Source organism: Myotis brandtii, unplaced genomic scaffold (assembly GCF_000412655.1).
Source record: "Myotis brandtii unplaced genomic scaffold, ASM41265v1 scaffold59, whole genome shotgun sequence".
Taxonomy (NCBI): Eukaryota; Metazoa; Chordata; class Mammalia; order Chiroptera; family Vespertilionidae; genus Myotis; species Myotis brandtii.
The window spans coordinates 4,604,172-4,630,338 of record NW_005370223.1 but is presented as its reverse complement, the minus strand read 5'-3'; the positions used below and the strand labels follow the sequence as shown (position 1 = coordinate 4,630,338).

General features: G+C 42.6%; 2 long non-coding RNA genes across 3 annotated transcripts in view; both read right to left on the bottom strand.

The window, feature by feature from the left end:
* LOC102259749 overlaps window positions 1-26,167 on the bottom strand; it is a 72,997-nt gene that overhangs the window by 33,235 nt on the left and 13,595 nt on the right. For both annotated transcript variants that reach the window (XR_314310.2, XR_001364623.1), the window contains 2 exons: window positions 18,325-18,445; window positions 15,926-16,033 (listed from right to left, as the gene is read on the bottom strand). This is a non-coding gene — a long non-coding RNA (uncharacterized LOC102259749). The remainder of the gene's footprint in view (window positions 1-15,925; window positions 16,034-18,324; window positions 18,446-26,167) is intronic.
* LOC106728324 lies at window positions 29-6,464 on the bottom strand. Its single transcript, XR_001364624.1, has 3 exons — window positions 5,318-6,464; window positions 3,739-3,834; window positions 29-1,013 (listed from the first exon to the last, which is right to left on the bottom strand). It is a non-coding gene; the product is annotated as an uncharacterized LOC106728324 (long non-coding RNA).

Below are 26,167 nucleotides of genomic sequence, written 5' to 3'. Positions count from 1 at the left end.
CAACTAACTACTAGGCCTGTGTCCTAAACAAGTGCAGTAGAGATTACACAGAGGAATCAATATAGTTTCTGTTTTCACAAAATTTGCTCTCTAGGATGGAAATAAAATAAGGACAGAATAATTAAAGGGCACCCGGAGTATAACTGTCAGGTGAGAGAGACTCAGTGGTGTGGATGTAGCGTGGAGAGAGGGGTCCTGTCCTGTGCCTGGGAAAGGGGATAGTACAGATGGGCCTTGATTGTGGAGAACTTTGAGAGACAGAGAAGAAGATCGACCGTTCAGGAAAAGAGGGCCGTTTAAGCCAAGCAGAAGGAGTGCTGCAGGAAGGCTGGGAAGGTAGGGTGGGTGTAGATCGCAGCCCTTACATACCAGGCTGGGGAGGCGTAACATGGTGAGAGGGAAAAGGGAAGACACTGAAGATTTCAAACATGGGTTACAAGAGGTGAGAGGTGATATGATCCAGCCAGGACTTTAAGAGATCATTTATCAATGACATGTGAGACAGATGGTGGGGAGGGCAGAATGAATGAGGAGAGAAGTTTTAAAATATTTGTAATAAGGTACGTGAGTTAATAGAACCAAATTTTGGGTTTTGTATTACTGAGGATTAGTTTTGACTGCCAGTAACAGAAAATCTGCCCAAAGAGAGGCGAACACAAATATGCAATTATTTCAGGCTCCTTTGAAGGTCCAGGTAGGCAGTCCAGGGCTGGTGTGGCGACTCTGCAGTCCTCAAGGCTCCAACCCGCTTTGTCCCCTCACTCTGTCATCCCTAGGAGTGGCCACATCCGTGTGGTAGCAGCAAGACAGAGGAAGGGTCAAAGAAGAGAGAGGGCAGAGAGCAGACACGGGGTGCCTTAAGGAAAATTACCAGATGCTTCCACATGATCTTTCTGCCCCCATCTCGTTAGTTAGAACTCAGCAACAGGGCCACATCTCGCAAGGGAAGCTGCTAAATAAGGTGTGTTTTCTGGGTATCCATATTTCCAGCTGGAAAACCAGAGATTCTGTTACTGAAGGAGATAAGAAGAGTGGAGATATAGGGGCTTCTCTGGCTTTCTCTGCCATTGTGTCATAAAACTTAAAAAAGCAAGCTAAGAGGTTGTAACTTCATAATAGCTCAAAATTATTCTCCAGCTCTTAATGAAAAGAATTTTTAAAACAAATATTCCATCCTAGAATCTTGTCTTAAAGCTGAGACAAAATAACGCTCTCTTTCTCGGATAACTCCAGATTTGACTCCATGGCCAAGGCTACCCAAAGCACTGAGAGCTGGTTTGTCCAGGTCTCCATGACCCTGCCTTAGTAACCCCCTCTCTCTCTGAGTTGTTTATAAAAGGAAAATAATTCCATTATCATTGTTATGTTGTTAAATTCAGTGAATTATACACCAGCAATGTGAGCCTTATGAAATCTCTGTCCTCACTGCGCAGAAACAAAGCTGTGAGATCCTTCCCACACTCCATTCCTCTCGCTCTGAGCTCCAGCAGCCAACCCTTGGTTCACGCTGCCATAGCCCTTCTGATGCCTCTCTCCCCTCTACAGTCAGCCATGCCCTCCAATGCCTGAAGACGCTTTGGAGGGCATTGCTGATGCTCAGCACGTAACTCATGACTCTGCATTGCTCACGGCCTTGAAACAACACCTTGGCCTTGCCTCCCAGATCTGCCAGAATCTTACTCACCCGACCAACTCAACCAGCTCTTCCTCTGAGACATTGCTATCGCATCCTGGTTATTTGGGGGCAATATGAAAACTGTTCTGTGCTCTCCTCCTTTACTCTGCACCCTTTGCCTTATTTTTGTGTTACTGAGGATTAGCTTTGACTGCAAGTAACAGAAAATCCCCCCAAAAAGAGGCTACCTGCCAGCCTACCTCTCAGTCAACAGCTATCCATAGAGTGCCATTTTACTCTAGGGACTGAGCTAGATGCTGGGGGCCCGCAGTGAATGAGACACATGGTCCCTGCTCTCGCGTAGCTTCCGTTCCAGTATGAAATTGGACATAAACAAGTAACGACAAGTGTGACGATGTCACAATGAAAAAGAGACTGGACTTACGGGCACATTCACCAGGACACCTAACCTAGACTGGGATGTCAGACGAGGCTTCCTTGAACACGCAATTTGAGCTGAGATGCAAGGGATGAGTAAAAGTCACAGAGGTGAAGCGAGGAGGTGAGAGTGGTCATGTAAAGGGACAGCAGTGAAAAGACCGAGGAGGGGAGAACACATGGCATGTTGAACCAAGAAAGGGGCAGAGTGACCGGCAGTGACCGGCCCACATGGGGAAGGCGGGCCAGACTTGTACTTAGCCTCAGAGGCTGTAATAGATGAATTCTAAGGAGATAAAAATGAATAATAAAGTGCTAACATTTCTTGGGCCAAGTGCCATGGTCATTACTTTACATGGATCGTTCATCTCTCCCAATAGCCACAAGGTCATGTAACTACTAGTATTCATTGTGGAGCCAGAACTCAAACTCCGACAGCCTGCCCCAGCCCTTTCAGGCTGTAACGTGCTTTGTACAAAAATTCAGCGCAGACTCAAAGGCAGTATGCCAATGTTATCCACGGGCAGTTTAGACCCAGAAGGAATCACTTCTCCCCAAATCTCTTTTGAATACTTCTATTTCTGTAGGAGGTGTTTCCCAAGGCCACCGGAATGTGGGGAAAAAAAAATGAAACCAGGTTCTTTTTAAAGAAACTCATGAGGAATAACGGACTCGCGGTCAGGCTGCTTCTCTGGTCAACATCCTGGCAGGAAACTTCCAAGCACAGGAGACTTGAGAAGGAAGGAGTGTTTTCCCTCGCCTATCATTTGGTTTCCTGTTTTGCTTTCCAAAATTTGCATAGACTTTTTTTTTAATGCTTTTAGGAAAAATGGCTTTTTAAAAATCTTTTCCAGGAGACAAGATTTATGTTGGTGAGTGATCAGCCACAGGAATGACAGGGATCAGCTTGAGTTCCCTGGGAATAAATTCTGCAACATCTGCTCGGACGGACGCCGATTCCGTGCCCCTTCACCTACTCACTTGGAAATAGCCACTTCTTCCCCAGTGCTCTCTGGTCCCATGTGCTCCCGGGGCACTTTGCCAGGCTTCTTTGCGTATATGCCTCTTACTCTGCTAGACTGCCAGCTCCTTGGATGCCTCGTGTGGTAATCCCTGAGTTATGTGGTGCCCAGCACACAACAGCCACTTAATAGATGCTTTTGGAATGAATGAGCAAACAATGGCCGCTTGAAGGGTGCCAGCATTGACGAGTACCTCTGTGACAAGCACTATGTCAGTGGCTTGCAGGCATCGTTTCATTACATTCTCACAAGCCTCGTGAGCCATTCAATTCTTACACACAGTTACTCTTACTCCCCATTTTTCAGACAAGGAAATGGGGGCTCAGGGAGCTAAGTGAGTCACACAGGTAGTAAACAACTGAGCCAGGAGCAAGCTCACTGGTCTCTCCCATTAAACCTCTTTGATGCCGCCTCCTCCTACTACCCCCCCGCCACCCGCCCACTCCTAAAGTGGCAGAGGGAGGAAGTCAGAAGCTCAGAGCGTTTGCTCATCCTTACAGGTACTGGCCAGTTTTTTAAAGCTGTCTCCCATTTAGCATAAGACTTGCTTAGGGATAAGTCCAGCAGGATGAGGATATTGGGGCCATCCTGGGGAGGGGGAAGGAAGGAAGCTGTGGGCCCGGTCAGCCAGGCCAGGGCTCGCATCCTGGTTTTGCTACTTACAAGCCGTGTGACTCTGGCAAGGTGTTCGGCAGCTCTGTACCTCTTACACTGGGACAATACACCTGCCACATAAGAGAGTGAAGCGTTCATCAGACACTGCAAGTAGAGTGGCTAGCACACAGTGAGTGCTTTATAAAGGGTAGCTGTTTCAGCATCAGCAGCCTAGCCGACACTGTCCTCCAGCTCTAGTAGGCATAGCGATGTCCCTCTGCCTGGAGCACTGTTCTGCCCCTCTGCTACCTGCATGGCATGATCCTCCAGAGGACACCTGCCCCTGACTCCTATAACCCTGTTTCTCAGTTTGCCGCTTGTTTATTTCTTGTTTGGTTTGGTGGCTGGTAGAAGAGGGATCTTGGACTAAGTGGGGTGTCAACAAACTAGAACCTGCAGGCTCATCTTATCCCTTCCCCTGGTTTTGTATGACCTACAGAATAACAATGGTTTTTACATGTGTAAATAGCTAAAAATATTTTTAAGTACCATTTAATGGCAGGTGAAAATCATATAAAATTCAAACATCAGTGTCCATAAACCAAGTTTTATTGGAACACAGCCATGCTCGTTCATTGACATATTGTCTATGTCTGTCTTCCTGTTACAACCGCAGAGCTGAGTAGTCGCAACCAAGACTGCATGGTCTGTAAAACCTAAAATATTTCCTATCTGCCCCTTTACAGAAAAAGTTTGCCAATCCCTGGTATAAGCAAATAACGACAGAAGATTTCTCACTCAGAAATACCCATCCAACCCTTTCCTCTTCCCCCCTCCTCACCCGATCCCCAAATATAGCCTCAGGTCAAAAAAATTCTCTCTCTTTTTTTTTAAAGGAGATGTTGGTTTATAACATTATATAAGTTTCAGGTGTGCAACATTATAATTCTACATCTGTATATATAGTTGACCCTTGAACAACCTGAGGGTTAGGGGTTCTGACCCCTATGCAGCCCAAAATCTAAATGTATAACCTTTAAAAAATAAAAATAAAATAAAAATAATAAATGTATAACCTTTGATTTCCCCCAAAATTAACTACAGTCATCCCTTGGTATCCTTGGAAGATTGGTTCCAGGACCCCCACAGATACCAAAATTGATGGCTGCTCAAGTCTTTTATATAAAACTAGAGGCCTGATGCACAAATTCGTGCACGGGTGGGGTCCAGCCAGCCCTCCCTGATCGGCCGGGCCGGCCGCGGGAAGGGGCCACGGGCAGTTGGCCAGCCCTGCCCCCTGGTCGAACTTCCTCCCGGTTTAACTCCTAGTCGAGGGGACAATTTGCATATTAGCCTTTTATTACATAGGATGATATAGAACAATGCATATAGTTGGCCCTCCACATCCTATGTTAGCTTGAATCCACAGATATGAAACTTGGGGATACAAAAGGCTGACTGTATATTTATATTAAAAAACCCACATTATAAGTGAGCCTGCACAGTTCAAAGCCATGTTGTACAAGGGTCAACTGTACTGCGTCACGCTCACCACCAAAAGTCTAGTTTCTATCCACCACTGTACAATTGATCCCTTTGCCCTCCCTCTAATCCACTTCCCTGAAGAAGTCATTTTGGATTAACACACCACAAATACTCCCTGAGAACTTCATGCATGTACACCATTCTTCACACTTTCATTTATTTGACTTAATCACACCTCACCTCAGCATAGAGGGGGGAGAAAGGAGAAGGTGGAGGAGAAAGAGCAAAAGAAGAGAGAAGCCATGAGAAGGGTAAGCAGTCATAAATAAATGTGTTCCAAACAAGCAAATCCATATAGAGCCAAGATAGGGAAAGATTTAACTGAAATGTATAATTCCCCTGCAGTTGACACAATCAAGTCATCTTCAAGAAAGCCAACATTCTGACAAGAAGGCAACAATAGCAATAACACCAGCTAGAGAAGATGATCAATCAGGCAACTGCTGTTGAAACAATGTCATATTTATCCAACTGAGGCACTGACCAGTTCACAGAGATGAACTCAAAACCCCTGGCAAAATTTGGCTGTCCTAGCAAATGAGCCGAGGAGTCAGAACTATCTAAAAGTAGTTACCCAGTCCCTTGGAAAAAAAAAAAAAAGCAGCAGCAATTTTGGCATTAAAACCTTAATGTTGAAAGACTGTCATAATCAGTAAGTCCTAAAGGGGGAAAGATAAGGACGTTATTTTAAAAATTAAAAAGTCTACACATTCATTTGCTTAGCATAAATCTTACTTTATGGATGCAAAGAAAGCCCCAGTGATGATAAAACCAGAAGTCTGGCTTTATCATCCATTCCTAGGGACCTTGTAGCAAGATTTCTGGGCACAGGCACAGGGATTATGGAAATACCAGAATAAGCCTAGCAAAGCATTTCTCGACTTTAAGACGAGGACCAGAAATGAAGACCGCAAGTGCGCACATGTGAGCCAAAGTCAGGTCCACTGGGCTTTGTTTTTTCCCGAGTTGTGCTCTTGACACCGAGGAGAGAGACGCACAGAGGGCCGTGAAAAGCTGAAAAATCTCATTCCCTCACCTCTCAGGCACTTGCTAGTCACAGAAGATTTAAAAAAAAAAAAAATGAAAGCGGAAACGCAAAAGGAAAAGCAGTACAAACAAGAAGATAGTAATACGCAGGCAACACTGTCTATACTCTGGTTCATTTAGCATTTGCTTGTGCTCCTGGCTCTCCCAGTCCAGGGCTCCCACATTTCCTATTTGGGGTAATTTGTTCACAAGTTTATGCCCAAACTGTAAAGGGCACCCTAATGTTTACTGCCACAAATTAGGTAGGAAAGGGAGTAAGGAGGCAACTGAAAGAGATGCACCCCTCTAAACTGGCAAGGTCGTGGAAAACAGTTGAGAAACTGTCAGAGCCAACAAGAGTCTAAAGAGACGCACAACTAATGCAGTGTAGCATCCTGGACAGCTGGGATATGCAGAACTTACACATGAGAGATTGTGAATCTTATCCCCTTAGACGTGCAACTCTTTCAAGTCTAAATAGCATTTTAATTTAATTAGTTTGGACAGTTGTATCTCTTCCGCTGAGATTAAAATAATAATAGTTTCAAACCACACAGGGTTTTCTTGCAAATTTGTTTCAAACTAGAACAGATGATAAGGAAGAAGATTTGAATCTTGAAAGCATTATCTTTGTTATAAAATCCATTAGGAGCATTTTTATCAACCTCTGATTGTTTTAGCACAAACCTTGAGGAGTTGGAACATTTTTGTTGGAGATGCATTTCAAGTAGCAGAGAAATAGTTGTCGGGGGAAAAAGAAGACCTGCTTCGAGCAGCAGAACAGTGTAAGGAATCAGAATCGAGCGGAAAGAGCACAGTTATTCTGGAGGGTCACAGACATGGGTTTGAATCCTAGGCCCATCCCTTCAAAGCTGAGTAACCTCGGCCAAGTCACTGTTGGACCTCCGCTTCCTCATCAGTCGAATGGGAACAGGAATATCACCTTTGCCAGGTTGTTGTAAGAAAGAGAGACAGTGTTGGCAGAGTGCCTTTCACATCTACTCTCAGCAAATGCTTGTTCTAACAAGAAAACGGCATTCCCGATCTTAAAGAGTTTAGCAAGGATGCAGGCGAATAGCAACACAGAACAACTGGGAGCCAGGTTTATAGGAAACAGAGGGTGGAAAAAAACTTAGGTCAGCTAAAAGTGAGTGCTCTGTGGAAAGAACAACTTGATTTGCATCAGCAGAGTTTTTTGGAAGGCAGGAAAGACTAATAAACGTTTAGCCTTTTGGCATAACTGAACTCAATTACAGTGATTCCGCTGAAGTCAAGTTTATAAAAACGGGCTTCCCTGTAACCCTCGGATCAAAGTCTTCTAAAACCAGTACATTCCTAGACTTAAACAAGAAAACTATTGGATCTTGAAAAATGGTACAAGGAAAGTGAACCTGGGAAAATATTTCCCAAATTGCACTCTGGATGTTATAGGGAGGGCGGGGGGAGAGGAATTATAGAATTATAGAATTTCAGATCTGTTGGGTTAAACAAAGTTAAACTTGTTTCTAGGCTTCTTTAAAAAGTAATGCATATACTTGATAAAAATTCAAACGTTAGAAAAGAGCGTAAGATGAAAAAGATGAGATGGTGACAGTTCATGCTTTAGAATAAATGTGACTTTTTTTGTACTTCTGTTTTAAAATTAAACTCCAGAGTCCTGCTTGATCAACATTCACAAACCTAATGTTTTGTGCCTTACTGGCTGCACAAAGTTCCATCTTTTTGGAAAAGGATGCTGCTGCTCACTCTAAAATTTGTCTGCATTCAAGGACACATTCTCTTCTCTGAGCCAAGGTTTTTGTAGAATGCCAGGACAGGGAAGTGGCGTAGAAACCATCAGAAAAAGCTGGGCTAATTGGCAGGGAGCTGTTGCCTAAATTAGAATTCCAACTGCAAACAACAGCCGTCAAAACCTTAGCCCCGAACAAGGTATGTGCCTGGGAGCTTCTCTCAGAGATGGAGACGAGGAGAAAACATGGCAACTGGCTGTTTACTGGCCATTCGTTGCTCTCTTCCAGCCTCATTTATCCTCAGCTGCAGATTTCATTCCCACCGGCTGCCTTTGGCCACCTTCCAGCATCTGTTCTGCACTCCACTGCCTCTCAGTCTTGGTCCAAACTGGCCAGATCCCCACAGCCATCCTCCTCTTTCTACTGAACCCCATCTGCCCATCATCACCTCCAACATGCAACACACGTACACATTCTATGCTTGTACTTCTTTAATTCCCCACTGAACTCGCTTAGATTTTCATTACTTATCTGTTATTCGTTCGTTTGATAATTTTATTTACCTAACATCCATGCATTTAGAATGAAAACTGTGCCAAACACTGCCAAAACAACCTTTAAATGACTATTTCTTCTAAGCAATTTTATAATTACCACAGCGATTGTGTGTATGTACACAACTCTCTGTTTCACTCTCTGTTCTGTTACTATCTGGGGACATGATGGATCTTTGTACCCTGAAGCGCTCTGGACTCTGGCATACAATTGGTACTGGGCACATTCTAGTTAACCTACTGAGAGACCGATGCTGCCAAGAGCGGCTGTTCTAGCTACCCTCCATGGTGGAATGAAGTAAATGTACTCTGTCTCATTTCTGAGCCACACTAATCCGGCCGACTGTGACCCATCCTCCTCACCAAAACAAACATGGAATATTTATCCCCAGCAAGTAACCACATGTCCTGACTTTGGCCCAAAACAGAACACTGAGGCCTAGAATCCTAGTTCTTTGCCTAAAAGCTCCTCGTTAACTGTGAATTGAAATGACATCTTAGAACACAGGGGATGAGGAGACAGAATTTGAGTCCCCTTGCGGCCACACACCAGCGGTGACATCTTAAGCCAGCCACAACATCTAGCCCCTTTAAGGGCCCCATCTGTAAGATGGAAATGCTGGTACCTGCCTCCAGGGGCTTCTTGGGAGTGTGTAAAACAAGAGGGGCTGTGCTAAAAAGCGCTTTGAAAATTCAAAGGCTTACAAAAATATTGACGAACCTTTACTGCCTTCCTTTGGTTCACTAATTGCCTTTCAAAAAAGGCCCACAGAACCTTTTAAACCGAACTCCACACTGATGACTCAGACCTTTAATCTTTGCCATTTGGCGCTAGAATTTAAAGCCAAACCTGGCCAAAGAAAATCTTCACTGACTTTCCTCACCATCAGTCATGCCTCAGACCCTGCCGGCTGGCTCCCATCCTCAGAAATCTCATGAAGCTGTGCCCTTAAAGGTCATCTATGAACTCAATTCGACACGCCCAAGGACTTTTTCCTTGCCAATCTACTGGTCAATTGATGCTACCAATTCTTCTTGCCCCACGTCAGAGACCTAGCAATAGTGTGTTTTCTCCAGTTCTCAGACCCACCTTCTCAACACTTTTGTCCGCACTTCATTCTCTTCCCACATCCTAACTTGAGAGGCTCCACTGTTCTGACCTCCATGCTCCTCTTTGAACCCACACTCTCACTTTGTGGACTCGCCCACCTCAGGACTTCAGGGCCCACTTTCTAAGCAAATAACTCATTGACAGCTTTCGCCCTGACCTTCCTCTAGGCCTGCTGGATGGCTTACCATCAGCTCAACCATGTCATGCCTAAAGCAAAACTTATTATTTCTCCTCCAGACTGCCTCTTCATTCTGCTTTCTCTCTTCCTTGTCTGCCCTCCTCCCCCCAGGGTAGTTAATCACCCATGTCTGGCAGTTCTTTCAAAACACCTTGTGCAAGACCTAGTTACTTCCTGGAGAGCTTGGCACTAGCTCTGCATTTATCCTGCATCCCTATTGGGCCTACCTTCTTGACAAAAGGGGAGAGTCTTTATTTGTGGTTTAATTATACACTAAATTTTAAATTTGTGAAAAATGTTTCTTAGTAACCAATATCTGCTAAGCATTTTTTATACATTGTCTTGGGAAGAAGGTTTATTATTCTCATTTGGGACTAAAAAGATGCTGTAAAAGATTATATAATAGATGTTTTTCAGATCAACAGATTGGGGGTCCTATGGTTTCCCCACTAATATTAATGGCACAGGTTTTCCAATTTTGTAAAGGTGTTTTGGGACCCAGTACCTCCCCTACAATTCATGCCCGCCTGCTCTGCCCCACCCACCTCAATGTTCCTGCCCAGTGAACGCACCAAGCCCAGGGAAGCATTCCAGTTTTTTTCCATACACGACCTGTCACTTTCTCCCCTGCATTGCCAGAACACCTTGCAGGCGTCACCACTGCCATGAAACCCCACCTCTGCCCCCGTGGGCAGGAACATGCCCGCAGTTTCACTCAGGAACTAGAAATTAGGCTGCCCACAGAAAGTACCTGAGGGTTGTTTGCTGTTCTTGTTGGTGTTGTTTTTTTAATTCTCACCCAAGGATATTTTTCCATTGATTTTTAGAGAGAGTGGAAGGGAGGGGCAGAGAGAAACATCGCCATGAGAGACACATCCATTGGTCGCCTCCTGCACGTGCCACAACCAGGGCTGGGGAGGGGGCGGTGGTATTGAACCTGCAACCAAGGTATGTGCCCTTGACCAGAACTGAACCCGGGACCCTTCAGTCTGCAGACCAATACTCAATCCACAGAGCCAAACCGGCTAGGGCAGAGTACCTGAGGTTTTGATATGATTGGTTTGAGTTTGCATGCTATTCATATTTTAACATTTGCCTTTTTTTATAGCTCTAAAAAGAAAATCATGACTCTTGGGCTCTTTTAATTACTAAATAATGTGTCTAATAGGTTATGTAATTTCATCTCTGTGCCCCTCACCCCTGCCACCATTCCTGTCACTTATCCCTCCATTCTTCATGGGAAGTCCAGCCCCATTACCACCCTGCCTGAGCTGGGCTAAGACCACACAGCCACGTTATGCACCCTTCTCCACTTATCTTGAGGGGGTAAGTTTGCCCATCTACTGCCCCCTCTCACCTTCCAGCTGCTTCCCCTGTTCCCCCAGAGGCTCTTTCTGAGCTCAGTGAACAAATTCAGCCCCGTGACATTTACCCCTTCTCCTCTAGAGTGCCTCAGCGCAGTTGCACTTTGCCTAACCTTACACAACGAAATCATGGCCAAAAACAAAAAAGTCACAATACTCCAATTCATCTGCTTCCAGGAGCTCTCTCCAGCAAGCTGACTGTTGAACTAACTGAAGATGCCTGTCTCTCTGTGATGTGTATTCTTGGACTATTGGTCCATCAGAGTCAACTCCTTTGTGCTAGCTGTTTATTAAAAATTGCAGGCATAGCTGCCAAAAGGCCAACAGCGACATTGAGACATAATTTATCAGCCAGCAACAAAGGGGCTCATGGGAAGAGAAGACAGACAATCAGGGAAAAGAAAGGCCTGTGGATAGACTTGCACCACTTCAAGAACAGTCGGAGTCAGAACAGACCATCACAAGAGTGTTAACTGGGGCACTGACAGGACGGATCTCCTTCCATATCAATTCACAAAGATGTTTATGCCCCAGTTACCATTTGAAACATTTACTTATTTCTTTGGGCTTCCAGATCGGTGACCTAGTTCCCAGTTTGCCTTTTCACATGGGGTAGAGGCTCCACATTCAGAAGCACGGAGCCAGTCCATTTTACTCTGGACAGGAATGGTCTTCAGGACCATTCCTGAGTCAGAGTCAGGAGCAGTAGAAAGATGACTTGACTTTGGGTGATGGGCACACAATGCAAGATACAGACACATATCATAGAATTGTACACTTGAAACCTATACAATCTTATTAACAATGTTAGCCCAATAAATTTAATAAAAAGAAACTATTATTTTTAATAATATTTAATATTAAAATAACACTTTGTACTTTTTCCTATAAATTACTTCATAAGATTCTCACAAGCCTGTGAGATGGGTAGAGCAGATATCATCTGTCCCATTAATAAGTGATCACTAGGAACTCCAGTGGTGCAATCGGTTAGCGCGGTACTTATAAAACGAGATCACTAATCTATTGCATGTGGGAGCATTTAATACTTAAAGTTTTTGGCAAGTCTTTGGAAACTTATATCAACATTGATGAACCAGTATTATTCTCCGGGAATGTCAAAGGGTAACTCTTATTTTCTCCATAAATTTCCTGGAATCTTGGATGATTTTAGAGTCTAAGTATAATAACTTATATTAAGTGGATCTGTGGCTCAGAAATTGCTGCTGTCACAAATGATATATTACTTCCCCTACTCCAAGAATATAAGGTAAGTTACTTTTGTAATTCACAGGGCAAGGCAGAAATCAAGACATACCAAGTACATAGATTAGGTATAAAATAATGTAGCAGCATCCCTCTGAAATACAGAGCTATTATGAGAGCCATAGATTCTCTCTTCTACATAGAAATGAGCATGGTGTATGGTCACAATTGGAATTCTACTTGACAGAATCCATGGTGCAAAATGAATAAGCATTACTCAGGCAATTCACAAGTATACTCTCAATCCTCTAATACTGTTCATTATACCAATAGAGCCTTGACTTTTAAGGGAATGCTTGGCAACAGTTAAAGCTGATGCCTTAAAAATGTGAGTTTGGGTATAGATATTGATCTATGGAATAAATATACAATAGCTGGGCCTTCTGTCCTGAATTCTAGAGAAGCATTTGTCTGCTGGTAATCTTATTTGGTAAGTCCAGAGGAAAAGAATTCTATCATCTCATTGCTAAATGCAATTCCTGTGAAACTTTCTTATTCCTGAGAGCAAGTCTTTCTTATTCCTGAGAGCAAATGAGGTAAGCGATCTTTTTTATTGAATAGAATGATGGAATAACGTTTTAGAAAAATTATAGGGAATAAGCAGAAAAGCCACATGGGTATGGAAAATCATGAGTTTTTACCACATAACTATAAAATATAAAGGAAACTTCTCTTGGGAATCCCATGGGTCACTTAATTCAACAACAGTGATTTATTTTCATTCAGCCAGGGTTCTAAACTTTGGGAGTATATGGCGTTTTATGACACACGACTCTCAGCATCAGCTGTGACAGAGGAAAATGGCTGTTGATAGAATAGTTTGGACTAAGCTAATGAGATCCTTAGCTGGCAGCATCTAATAACCTCACAGGAAATATTAGGATGGAAGTCAGCCAACAAGCCCATCTTCATTTGCCCTTTCCTTGAGTTGGCACAAGTAGTAGGCACTTCTTTATTTCTCTGAAAAATTAATTTCTTTGAAAAAATTGGAATGGAGTCATTTCACATGATAGCCACGCCTATATTTCAAACTAGGTAAAAGCTTTAAAGTAACTGTCTATCTCACTGGCTTATTCCATCCCATCCTTGTCCTCATTATGTCATCCTGGGTGTTATGTCATGGCTACTGAAGGTGGAGGACCAATCAATAATTGGAACCATTTGAGAGGGGAGTGCCAGAAAGAAATGACCCACAAGGAAGTCTGGATCCATGCAGAGAAGGGTCTCATATGGCAGATTAGGAATAGGCAATAGCAAGCCGCAGAGGATTTCTAATTAGGGGTGCTACAGATTGAATCTTTGTGTCCCCACAAATTCATATGTTAAAATCCTAATCCTCAAGGTGATGGTATTAGGAGGTGGAGCCTTCCAAGGGTGATCAGGTCATATGGTTCCATTCTTCATGAATGAGGTTAATGCCCTTGTGAAATAGGACAAGAAAGCTCATTTGCCCCTTTCTCCATGTGAGATTCCAGAAGACAGGAGGCCCTCAGTGAGGAAGTGGGTCCTCAAAAGACAGCAAATCTGCCAGCGCTATGATCCTGGACTTCCCAGCCTCCAGAACTGTGAGAAATAAATGTCTGTTGTTTATAGGTTATCTAGTGTATACTATTTTTGTTATAGCAGCCTGAATGGACTAAGACAGGGACTAGGGCATAATCCTATTTGTGCTTCAAAAAATCACTCTGGTGACAATATGGCAGACAGATTGGAAGGGAAAGACAATGTGATATTACTTGGAAAGTTCTAGAAATAGGCTGAGGGGAGAAATGCTGAGAGCCTGAATTAAGACAGTGGCTCTAGGGATGTAGAGAAGAAAACAGATTCAACACTTAGCAGGTCCTATTCATTCTCTCTGCGAAACACCCCTACCACTTTAGTCAAATGTCCCCTATAGAATTTTGTTTTCTGCCAGTGTAGGCTGCAGTCCAGGATCATGAATTGAATTTGGTTGTTATGTCTCTTTAGCCTCCTTTAATCTGGAACAGTTTATCAGCTTTCCATTATCTTTCATGACATTGACAATTTTTTAAAAGTCTAGATAGGTCGGTTCTTTTACAGACTGTTCCTTCGTTTTGGTTTGTCTGGTGCCTTCTCATGATTAGATTCAGGTTATGTCTTCCCAGCTGGAATAGCACAGAAGCGACTTCGTGTCCTTCACAAGGTCACATCTGGAGGCCACATGACGTCTCCTGCTGCTGGTTATGTCCATCTCCATCACGGGGTCAGGATGCTGTTTGGTTTCTCCAGTGTATACTTACTTCCCCCTCTGTGACCAATAAGCAATCTGGGAGGAAATACTTTAAGACCATATAAATGTTCTCTTCAGCAGACTTTCCTCCCCGGATTGAACATTCTCTAGTGATTCTTATCCAGATTAGTGTTTCCCATGATGGTTGCAAAATGGCAATTTTTCCAGAACTCCATTTTTAACTGGGCACATTACTGCCTGAAATAAGGGATTATATATCCCAGTCCAGTTGTGGATTTGTGACTAAATTATCACAGAAGTGTTCTGTGGGACCTCCAGTTAGTCTCTTTAAAAGCACAGGAATGAGGGGCTGGTGCTCCTTTCCATCCCCATTCCTTTGTACTGCCTATAGCACAAACATCATAGCGGCAGGCCTGGCAGGCAAATTAGACCACCTTGGACCTTGCAAATGAAATCCTCAAACAGAAGATGAAAGAATAGAAAGATAGAAACGTGGGTCCCTGTTTTCCTCTCTGCCTCAAACTGCAGCTCTCCCCGCTTCAGCTCTGCCCACCAGCTGTGCTCTCTTTCCTTTCCCCTAAATAGTTGGCTAAATGTGTAGGTCGTATTTCTTCCCAAAGTGATACTAAATGCTTTTAAACAAAGAGAGCAGGAATATAGTCAACATAAAGAAGTAAGAATTTGACCAGAAACACCAATCAGAAAGAACATATGCACCCCTATGTTCATAGCAGCAAAATTTACCATAGCTGAGATTTAGAAACAGCCCAAGTGCCCATCAGCAGATGAGTGGATTAAAAAACTGTGGTACATTTACACAATGGAATACTAGGCAGCTGTAAAAAAAAGAAAGAACTCTTACGATTTGCAACAGCATGGATGGACCTGGAGGGTACTATGCTAAGCAAAATAATCCAGTCAGAGAAAGATAAGTATCACATGATCTCACTCATATATGGAATCTAATAAACAAAATAAACTGATGAACAAAATAGATTCAGAGACATAGAAACATGGAACAAACAGACTGTCAAATTTCAGAGGGAAGGTGGGGGTGGGGGAGAAAGATTAACTGGGGAACTTATATGCATATATGCATAGCCCATGGACACAGACAATAGTGTGGTAATGTCCTGGGGAGGGCGGGTACAGGATGAAGGGGGTCAATGGGGGGGAAAAAACAAGCGACATCTGTAATACTTTCAACAATAAAGATAAATTTAAAAAATAATAAAGTTAAAAAAATTAATTTGAAATAAAAATAACCCACATGTTCCAGGTGTCCTCTTTTTCTTCATATTTTATTACATGTGGGTTGTTTCTTGCTCATACTCTCTAAACTATTATAATTGCTCTGCTTAACACAGTCCTGGGAATCCTGTAATAAAGCACCCAATGTAATATTAACAACATTTAGTAAATAGTGCACACAGACAACTTAAATTTCAACAAATGCCTGCCCATTGTATAATAATAAACACAGCAAAACTCTGCTCATTTTAGACTTAGTGGACAGAAAAATCTAAATAAATGAAAAATCTGAATTAGAGACTTTTAAAGAGCTAAAATTTTTTTATTACTTTTGGATACCTAGAGTAACTTGAACTGCTAAGGGTGAAGGGGGTGGGGGGTGTCCTCAGAAACCCTATTTGCCTACTTTAGCAATAATAACACGTGGGTAGTTAGTAAGATCTACGTACATATAAATAGCAAACACACCTATCTCCTTTGAAAAGATTTCTTCTTTTAACCACCACAACCAATCACTTCAAGGACTAATCTGGTCTTTTTAGATAGCATTGAGAGTTATTCTGTCCAAGAATGGTTTCATTAGAGATTTGCATTTTATTTTAATCTCACTAATTAATGTTATATCCCTGACAAAATAAAGAGTTAGAAAAGGTTACACTGAATTAAAATACTGTATGTGATTTCAACTGTGGGGGCTAGATCAAACTTTGTACTAGGCTGTGGTAACCCTCAATCTATCACTTTTAATTTTTCATAAATAAGTAGGCGGTAGTTTTGTTATAGTATTATCCATGTATGGGCCTTGGAGTTAGAAAAACAAATCAGGATTATTCTGAGGACTGTATACTGAGAATTTGAGGATTTTGAAATACTTATACTGATGCCTCTCTTCCCCACAAAAATCGTAGGGATAAAGTAAGGAAAGGGCAAAGTGTCATGCAAAACCACAAGATTTAGAGTAAAACGACTTTAGTTTTTATCTGAAGCACAAAGCACCGTGATTTGAATAAGTCAAATAACTTCTCTGAGCTCATTTTCCAGCTATAAAATGATACTAGTAACACCAGAACTTTATTTTGAACATTAAGTTCAATCATGCATGAGAAAACGTCTTGAAAACTGTTTAGTACCATTCAAATGCTAGACTAAAACATGAAGAAACATTTAATTTGCATTTTATTGTTTTTAAAATAGAACTGTTCTTGGCCTAGGAGAAAAATTTCCTCTAGCACTTGGCATCTTTTGAAAAACTAATAACAAATGCTTCCACCCATGGTTGACTCATAATTATTTCATACTTTTGTGAAAAGAACATGGTAGAAAGTAGTGGCTTTAGACAAATTGTAAAGTCACCCCGGCATTTGTGACAAGTTGTTGGTCAGGAAAGCATCCCTGTGTAGATGCAATGTGGTGTTTAAAGTGGTTGTTACTGAAACATGAACAACTTTCAGCTCTGTTGTTAAAAATGAATTTGCATTGTTGGTTTAACCCAGAGAACAGTTTTACGAAGATAAGTGAGTAACAGGATCCTGAGAGATGACAGAAAAATATTGACGGGGAGACCTACCTTTAATATGTTTTTGTATTTGTACATATATAAAAACCAAAATGTGTTTAAAGTGGTTGTTACTGAAACATGAACAACTTTCAGCTCTGTTGTTAAAAATGAATTTGCATTGTTGGTTTAACCCAGAGAACAGTTTTACGAAGATAAGTGAGTAACAGGATCCTGAGAGATGACAGAAAAATATTGACGGGGAGACCTACCTTTAATATGTTTTTGTATTTGTACATATATGAAAACCAAAATGACTACTGACTAGACTAGATGGTGATAGGTGATAGCACCAAGGAACAATTTGTTTATTGTTAGCAGGACTGTAAGTGCTGAACGGCGAATAACAAAGAGGAAGAGTAAACGTGTAATAACACAGGACCTATCAGAGCTCAGAAATTTAGAAATTTCACTCTGGTTGAAATGCCAGTCACTTCCTCCCTGCCAAACTCTCCTGAGAGCGCGGCCTGCAGGCCGGAAGGGCGTTCCTTCAGGAGTGGGGGCCCGGCACTGCTCTCTGACCATCTCATTTGACCAGGGGCAGACAGACACACAGCTCCAAACAGGTCAATCGTATTCTCAGACACAGAGAGGCTGAATCAGAAGGTGTTGGCATTAAAGATGCGAGGTCATGAAGAGCTGCCAAAATCAGCAGCATGGCAGCCCCAAAGCCATGTGCAAGCCAGTGTTGGGAGGAAAAAGAAACTAAAAACCTGACAGAGAAGCAGAATAGTCCGCAGAGAGGAATGTGGAGCAGATGTGAAACAAGGACAAGGTGAGGTTAGGAAACCAGGAAACTCCAGGGAGAGAGGGAAAGATGGAGAGACAGAATCGGGGAGAGACAGGCTGTCTTGCATGCTTACTTTCTTCGGTTGAGTTCTGCGTAATGTCTTAAAATAAATCTTGTTTCCTTTACGCTGCTGGCTCGTGTGTTGTGGTTCCTCAGAACCAAGGGATACTTCAGGAAGACCGTCACGGACTGGACTGGAACCAAACGTAAGAAAGTAAGCAAGAAAGACATCTGCACAGTCAAAGTGCATTTCCAAACACTATATCCTAAAGCTCGTGTGACACTAAAACGCTCTCAATGCTTACTTAATTTTTATCACAGCTATATTGAGATAGTCGCATGCTATAAAATTCAGCCTTCCTGTTACCTGTTTACTTTTACTTTATTTAGCCCCACCAAGCTAGTGGATCTAGTGCCCTGTCTACAAGTAGCCTTAATGACAAAGAGAGAATGGCTAGAAGCAAGCCAACTACAGCAATAAAAAGTGATGGTTGACAGCCTAGCAGCAAAGGAAGAAACAGAAAAACTAAAAATAGGACAACAATAATTCCAAGGGGGAGCGGGGAGGCCGGGGGAAAGAGCAATCTGGGGCCATGTAGAGTATTTTTGTTAGGCTCTTTTTGTTCCGAGGAACAGCTCAAATTACATCTAATATTAGGGGAAGGAGTTCCAAGGAATTAAAAAAAAACACACACACACACACAAGGATCTCAGCCCCACAGGGCCTCGTGGGAACCACGAAAGGCCAAATCACCAAGCCTCTGGAAGAACAGGCGTGTAGTGGAGCCAGACCTGAGGAAGACTGGACCCAGGACGCCAGCAAGAATCCATGCTACCCAGGACTTCAGCATCGGGAGTTCGTGCATCATCACCTACTGATCAGTTCATTTATGTGATTCAGCTCTCCTCTGGCTGCGCCCAGGGGTCTTTCGGTCTCTCTGCCTGCCCCAACCTGGCTTCCTCATCCTCTCTTTGGAATCTGTAAACTGCCAGCTCTTGTCACAACCAGCAGACTCAGTTTTGTTGTTTGTTTGCACAGCACGGTGCTTTCATACTGTTAGGAATGCCAACGTCTTTGGGTGGGCCTGAATGTGGCAGTCCCCAATCTCCACCTGCCCCTTATCTTGGCCGTGACCTCTGTACTCATCTCCATTGCCAGCTGGGTATTCTTTCCCACCTCACAGCCTCTGTTCAGGACTGCTATCTGCTTCCTGTCACTTTTGCTTGCTCTGCCTCATGGGCTCTCTCTATACACTCTTTTAGCTCCCATTGCGAACCAGTACTTCCCAGGGCAAACCCCCCCGAAGGGAGAATCTGGACCATCGTGCCCATTTTTAGCTAAATTTTGCCCACTGGTTCATATAGTAGACTGCTGGCCGGTCCAGAGCAGGGCTGCTGAGGTCAGGGGTCTTCTTCACGTCATCTGCTGTGGCTGAGATGCCTCAAGTTTGCTTAGATCAGAACACAGCTGTTGGCCCAATGCCTGAGCAGGGACTATTATCAGCCAGTCACCTGTAGGAGGGGCTTCGGGGGAGACAGACACCGCAATTGTCCAGTGCGTGGATCAGCGTGACCTAACTCTAAACCTTAAAAAGCCTGAGAGTGTCAGACTGCCAATCTCCATCTAGCCTCCCCCAAAATTAATGTCTATGATGCTAACAGGGAGGCTTTAAGTAAAAGTTAAATTGTGTTCAGTGTCCTTGAAGGAAGCAGTGATGTCTACAGGATACTTTGAAATAATTTCCACTGAAGATTATAAAACTTAATGGAAAATATTTAATGTGTACTTGGATATTTGAGAAACCTTGGATTTTCAAAAAAGCAAATTTTCCTTTGAACTAAGAATTAGCCCTGGTAAGTTGTTAAGAACAGAAGCCCCGAACGTCTTCTAATCCTGGCTCTGCCACTTACCAGCTAGCAAGTTCTTTAGTAATGCAGTGCCTCAATCTCCTCATTTAGAAAACGAGGGTAATACCAGCAGCTATCTTGTAGGGTTGTCAGATTAAATGAATCAATCCAGATAGAACCTGTAGATCGAGTACCTGGTGCACAGTTAGTGCTAAAAGTTGTTCATCATTATCATTACTGCTGCTGTTGTTTTGTTCTTATATAAAAAGGGAGCTACGTACTGATACATTAGTAAAACTTTTATAATGGTTCAGGTTTTCCGATCTGTACATATGTATTCTCTTTTCTTGGACATTTTGTTCTCACTTTGCCACACAAATAACGTACTGCATTTCCATATGAAACAGGCTGCTTTAATCACCCTGCTGTACTGTGTAACAACAGCGTTCTGTTTGGGGGTGTCTGAGTTTATTTTAGCCCTCGTCTGGTCTGTCTGCCCATGAGCTTATCTAGAGCCTAGACTGGAAGGCAGCGCAGGCACGGCAATCTTCAGAGCAGGCTCCACTGCAGACAGTTGTCAATTTGAAAGCAAACACCTTTGAAAAACAACAAAGGCTCTCGCTGATGCCAAAGGATTTATCTAAAGACTGCCTCTCTTTGGAGTCTCTGGCCAGTTCTAGGATGGCTTCCTGCCTGGAAACAAGACAGAAAAGTGCCGGAATGCGTGCATGCCAAAAGGGCTGGGGCTCAAAAGGAGTAAGACTGGGTAGTGAAGCCATCAGAACCAGCTAGGGAGCTTAAGAAAATATATCAATGCTGGTCCCACCTTGGGCCAGTTAATTCTAAACCTCAGCTGTGGGGAGGGGCAGGGGGAGAGCAAACAGCCATATTTTTAAAGTTCCCTCAATGCTCCCCCCAAGAGCTCCCCACTGTTCTAGGGCTTCCTCTAATTTGCTTCTGCCACTGGGCAGGGCCTCCTCGGAAGTCAGGTGTCCAGGCAGGAACAGAAGAAAGGAGAAAAGAAGACACTGCCCAAGAAGCTGCTCATCACAGCAGCCTCCTCACCGGTCAGCCAGGCCTTACCTTCTGCTTAGCAATGAGCAGAACCCGAGTGGGAAGAGAAAAGAAGGTTCTGATTAGTGTGGCCTGTCTTCACAGAGCCTTCAAAACAGTTAGGAAGCCAATATTCACACACAAGCAACGATGGCAGAGCTGTGGAGCCTTAGATTGAGGCTGAGATTAAAGGATGTGCTTTGAGAGTTCAGCCAAGGGTGAGGGGAAAGGTTGATATGGATGAGATGGAACCTCCTGAGAATGAGTAAGATTTGGGGACAAAGGGAGCATGAGGAAAGCAGTTACAAGAACAGTGAACAGAGTGAACAGGGTCAAAGAAAGGGCATGGGGTGGGGCAAGTAATAACCAGGGCACTCTATCTAGGGTACTGAGCTTTCCTGGAAATAGAAGGAAATACACTTGGATGATTTCAGTAGAGCGGGGCCAAATTATAAAGGGCTGGTGTACTAGTCTGAGTAATTTAAACATCATGCAATAGGGAACAGGAAGCTGCTGTGGGGTCTTGAGTAACAATAGACAATGTTTTCAAGTAATCTAACAGAATACTGGAGGACACCAGAGGAGGAAAGATGACTGGGTCATAGAGACCGTTACAATAATACCAATGTGAAAAAAACCCCAAAAACATATGAAGGCCTATGGTCACAGTAGAAAGAGATAAAGAAAAAAAGGTTTACATTTTTTGTGTATGTGCTAATTTTGACTTTGATTTTTAGCAGACTATATAATACATGTACATTGTAAAATTTGAGAAATCACATAAAAGAAAAATACCATGCACCTCTTTGACATATTTCTTTCTAGTTTTCCATATATTTTTATGCATTTGAGCTCTCACTGCCTAAGCAATTTTGTAACATGTCTTTAATATAATAGTGTGATAATCTTCCCAGGCCTTCATAGCTCTAAGCTTCATTTTTGTAGTTGTGTGGCCTTAGCTGGTATGAATACACTGTGATTTACTTGTCAGACAACAGCTTTCAAATTGCCATCAATTCTCCTGGTAAAACAGTGCTGGGTAGAAGTACATCTCTATGCATTAATCTTTGTCCATCTTGATGGTTTTAACCCTACGATAAATTCCTAGACATGCCATGACTGCATAAAGCTTTTTTTTTTTTTCCAGAGTTCTTGTTACTTACTGAAAATTTGCTTCCCAAATGTATGGATTAATTGGCACTCCTGCCAACAGATTATAGCAACACTGGATTCACTCTACCTTTGCTAATTTGCTGGAGTAAAATATAAAACCTAATTTGCATTTTTTATTTGTGAGGTTGAACTTTTTATGTGCTTATTTAGTCACTTGTATTTCATCACTATGAATGCTCTGTTCATTCTCCCTTTATATCAGAGAAATCGTAAGAAGGAATAAATTTTAAGATTGAATATATTAAGGATGAAAAAAGAGAAAAGAGTCATGTTCTTGGCAAAAATAAACAAGACAAAGTAAAAAGAAAAAAAAAAGATCCCATAAACAAAATGAAAGGTTAAATAGCAAGCTAAAAAAATGCAATATATATGGCAGGAAAGAGACTACTTTCCATAAAATATAAAGAGCTTACACCAATCAATAGGTCACTAATCTAACAGAAGAATGGGTAGCAGACATGAACAAATAGTTCTAGAAAAGGAAAGGAAATACAAGTGGACTTTCAACACAAACAGATACTTAACCTCACAATAGAATATGCCAGTTAACAAATTTGCAAAAACCAAAATGTTTAACAATAGACTTTGTCAAGAGGCTGTTGGGAAACAAGCACTCATCTATTGTTCATAGACTGTTAATTTATATGCTCACTTTGGGGAATAAATAGACAACAGATATCAATTTGGAAATGGACATATCCTTTGACCCTACAATTCCACTTTAAGGAATTTATCTTACAGATCATTCACAATGTGTATGCAATAATATATAACTCAGAAAATACTTGCAGATCTGTTGGTAAGAGCATAATACTGGACACAATGTAAGGTACATCAATAGGAGGTTATTTAAATAATATATGTGCATCATACAGTTGAGTATTACTAATCCATTAAAAAGAACAGTAGGTACTGACATACTATTCCTCTAAGATATATTGAGTAAAAAAGCAAGGTTCAAAGACTACGACTTGTGAAAGGGATGGGGTGGGGAGGATATATATATGTATCTGCATTTGCTTGAACAGGCACAAACTTGTTTGGGATTGATACATTTGACACTGATAATAACAGTTGCCTGGGGGAGGGGTGCTGAAGGTATGGGAACTGAGCCAGGGAAGTAAAAAGAGAGTTTCACACTATGTCCTGTTCCTTTTGAATTTTATATCATACATCTGCAATGGGAAAATGTGGCTGTTGAGAGTATGATGATGGCTTTTCTACACGGTGTGAAATCAAGGTTCAGAAGAGCAGCTGCTTAGATTCTCTCCGAATTATGATTCATATAAAGCTGCCTCAGTTAGCACCCCTCCCTGCGCCCCCCGCCTCCCGCCCCGGGATGTAAGAAAAGATGGTAGGGGCTGTGAACGTTGACTTCCCTGTTATATCACCAGCATCTAACCCAGATGGGGAGTATGTCTTAGACTACCAAGATTCTAATCTAAAGAACAGAAAAATGGAGAAGCCACAGAGAGAAACAGACAGGTCAATGTGCAAGGCAGACTCAGAGACAAAAACATTTAGGAGTGAAAAGAAAGTTCTTTGCAAAAACACTGCAAGGGGGTCAGACTCCAGGCAGGCTCGGAGGCAGCCTGCCCATTCCCTACCAGGGCTGTGTGTCTACAGCAAAGTGGAGAGGGCTGTGGAGAGATGAAGCCGGAGAGGTGGGCAGGGCCAAGTTGCTATGGGCCCTGGAAGCCATGCAAAGGAGTGAGAAGAAAAGAGGGAAGTTAGAAAGAAACTGAAAGCACAAGCATATTGTTCAGACTACTCTAGCTTCAAGAGTCAGCGGCCTAAACCAAAGAGGGAATGTACTGGCTTGTGTAACTGGGAAGTGTTGGAGATTGGACAATATCATCAGGATATTCTTTCCCTTTCCCCACCCTCACACCCACTTTTTGTGCTGGCTTCCATCTCTTATAGCCTCTTTCCACGTGCTGGCTTCTGGCAACTCCAGCTTTGTGATGAACAGATAAGTGGCCCTAGCAGTTCCTAATAGTTTCAGTAAAAATCTTAGAACTGATTTTCATTGGACAACGTGGGTCATGTGCCCATCCTTGAAATAACTATGTTCAAAATGTTAATAGGTCAGGCTAGGGTCATATGATCACCCCTAATGGGGCAGGAAGGCAGTCCCCCAAAGAAAGTAGAATGCCGTTTCAAACTCCACTCTAAGCAAAACCAAAAGACCCAGGGAAGTTGTTTCCTTCTTTACACATAAAAATTGGAAAGAATCTTTGGAGAAAGAAAAAGTTAAGATGCCAGAGAAGACAGCGAGATTGTGGGAGCAAACCCTGGAAGACATGGGAAGGGATGGAGTTCAGGTAGGAACATGGGTGGCTGAGATGATTATGGACTCGTGGGGCTGGGAAGACCTTCAGCTCCCCTCCCCACTCCATTACAGGGCCATTTGACATCCACTAGGATGTGTTCAGTGATGGACAGTTCATGATTTTGGAAAGTATTGAATTTTATTGTCATACAGATTTGATTCTTTAAAATGCCTGCTTTTCATTAAACTGAAATCTAGTTCTCAGCTTGTCCTATAGATTAACAAACCTTAAGGCTACTACCTCATTGGATGGTCCTCCTTTAAGTGCCGGAAGACACATTCCTGACAGCATTTTCTCTTTCGGCCAAGCTCACAAGTACTTTTGACTACATATTAGGTGACAAGATTTCCAGCCTAAGTGTCTTTCTCTGGATTCATGCTCATTTGTGTGTGTGTCTCCTTAAAAGGCACTAAGCCTCCAGATGAGGCCTGACCACTGCTGAGTTCAGTGAGACCATCTTTTGTTTTTGCTCCCTTTTAAAAAACCTTTTTAAAAATCCTCACCTAAGGATATGCTTATTGATGACAGAGAGAGAGAGAAACAATGTTGACAGAGAAACATCAATTGGTTGCCTCCTGCACATGTCCCAACCAAAATCCCCAAACCTAGGTATGTGTGTTGACCAGGAATTGAACCCATGACCTTTTTAGTGTACAGAATGACACTCCAACCGACTGGGCCACATCGCCAGGGCTATTTTTGCTTCCTTTATCTGGACGTTATACTAATGCAATTTAAGATTTCATTGGATTTTTTTTTTAACACTGTATTATTACCAACAAAAAACCCAGGTCTTTTTTTCTCATGAATGGTTGCTAAGTCAGGCCTTTTGTAATTATGCAAGTGGTAATGTTTTTGTGTGGTTTGTTGGGGTTTTTTTTTAGCCAAGAAAATGGAACTTTATTTTTTCTTTTAAATCTCTTCTTGTTGTTTCTTTCAGACCCATCCTGTTATTGGTCCTGCCAAAACATGACCCTTTATAACCAGGTGGTACAAGACTTGTAGACTCTGCTGCGAAAGAATGGACCCCTCATTAACCCAACTTCTTTGTCACATGTTGTACCACTGATAAATGGGCAGCCTTTCTAGCCCAGAGCTGTGTGTGTGTGTGTGTGTGTGTGTGTGTGTGTGTGTGTGTGTGTGATGATGAGCTTTGTCCTATGGTTTCAGGTCGGTCACTGGCAACCTTTGCCCCCACTTCAGTTTGTATCAATTGTTCTGGATGAGAGAACACCATTTCATCCCTCTCCCACGGCCAATGAAAGGGTAGTAGCCAGGCCTTAGCCCGTTTTCTCAGTGGTTAGAGCATCAGCCCTCGGACTGAAGGGTCTCGGGTTCAATTCCAGTCAAGGGCATCTACCTCGGTTGCAGGCTCAATCCCCAGTGCTGGTGGGGGCATGTACGAGAGGCAACCAGTCGATGTGTCTTTCTCACATCGATGTTTCTCTTTCTCTCCGTCTCTCCCCCTCCTTTCCACTCTCTCTAAAAATCAATGGAAAAATATCTGTG